Below are 1,826 nucleotides of genomic sequence, written 5' to 3'. Positions count from 1 at the left end.
CGTCCCCCCCCCCCTGCCCTCCCCTCTTTTTTCGGGAGGAGTGGGGGATGCCCAGTATGAAGACCAACTTCTGCCGGCTGCGTCTGAAAATGACACACTGAGGGAGCGTTCGGCGGCGTCTTGTCTTGCGAGCAAAGACGAAGAAGAGAGCGTTTCGAACGCGAAGTCGAAGAACTTCACGAAGTGCCGATACGTCGGGTGTTCGAGCGCGAGGAAGGGAGGGGTGTGTGCTGGGATGCTGGGGTTGGTGCAGAGCACAGATACATAACTAAAATGGAGTTTGCGAAATAGATTCCTACATGTTTCCCACCAAGTCATCGAATAAGTTGCGTAAAAGCGAAGCAAGTTGCAAAATTCACCCCAAAAAATCTCACATTTTGCGAATCGCGAGTAAACAAGAAAGAGCAAGAACGTAAGCCATACAAGAAATTGTTGCTCTCCCTGGGTTTATGCCACGTCTTTCATATCACGTTCACTGCGGCTATGCATTCTGAGGGTTGAAATAAGAGGAAAGAGTGACCACACTGTGGTCGCGCCGCCCCAACATGTTAAATGAGCTCATGTCAGTCCAAACCAAACGAGACACAAAGCCAATAACAGGCTCAGGACACCCACCCGACTACCGCATGCAGGCGGGCGGACGTGTTGCCTACTCGCACGGGGCTGTAAGGCGCCGAGGTGAGAGTCGGTGGGCAAGCAAGCCAGCCCACGCCACGGTAAAAAGAGTGCCTTGAAACCTGAGGAAACTTCTTGGATTTCAAGGTTGGGTGGATGATTTCAAGATTGGCCCTTGAAATCACAGACTCCGTCTTGAAACCCGCAGCTTCCAAGGGAATTCCTTGGAATTTTTGTCTGGTATTCAAGGGTTTTCCTTGAAGTATCCCAATCGTGCTTCAAGGTAAATCCTTGAATACCAGACGAGAGATCCAAGGCTTTCCCTTGGAAGCTGCAGGTTTCAAGGAAGAGTCTGGGATTTCAAGGGCCAATCTTGAAATAATTATCCACCCAACATTGAAATCCAAGAAATTTCCTCGGATTTCAAGACATCCTTTTTACCGTGACGCACGGCTGCATGCGGTACAGTCAAACCAGGGAAAGTCCCGGCGAAGAACACCCGGAACAACCGACCCGTACCGGGCAAAGCGGAGTACCGGGGGTATCTTTCGTAGCCTACTCCCAAGGACAAAAGTACTACCCGCAAAACAAGCGATCAGGACCGAGCTGTTCATTTGCACTCGAGTTTGCACTTCAGGAGCTCCGCGCTGGGTGCGCTGCTACCCTAGGACCCTAAGGGGTCGTTCCAATACTGCGTGACTTTTAGGGTTGCAAATATCATGGGGTCTGTCTATGGACTCCAATGATGTTCCTGACCGTTCCTGACCATTTTGGGACCTCACACTACTTGTACCCCTCCCCCCTAACGTCACGTAGTATTTGAACGACACCTAAGAGCTGGCCAGTTGCACGCAGGCACGGACTCGGTACTCACCGTGGTACTCGGCGCTGGTGCGATGCTGCTCCAGGATGTAGTCAGGCGGCCAGGCGGCCAGCGGCGCGAGGGGCGCGATGGGTGCGAGAGGGTGCACGGCGACGCTCATGGTCCTGGTGACGGAGCTGGCGCAGCCCGCCGCCCCCGACACCGCCCCCGGTGACACCGCCGCCCCCGCCGCGGCTACGCCCGCCGCCGCCGCCGCCTCCGCGGCCCCCAACGCGACGTTGGAGCAGCTCAAGAGGGGCACGGAGCGCGACAGAACCGCCCATCTTCCGAACGCGACCGCGACCGACTGGAGGAGGGGCGCTGCCGGTGAGAGGGCGGGGCTGGCGGG

This window comes from Frankliniella occidentalis, unplaced genomic scaffold (genome assembly GCF_000697945.3).
Source record: "Frankliniella occidentalis isolate FOCC.00 unplaced genomic scaffold, Focc_3.1 Scaffold695, whole genome shotgun sequence".
Classification (NCBI taxonomy): Eukaryota; Metazoa; Arthropoda; class Insecta; order Thysanoptera; family Thripidae; genus Frankliniella; species Frankliniella occidentalis.
The sequence above is the reverse complement of the archived record's forward strand: the minus strand, read 5'-3'. Positions refer to the sequence as shown.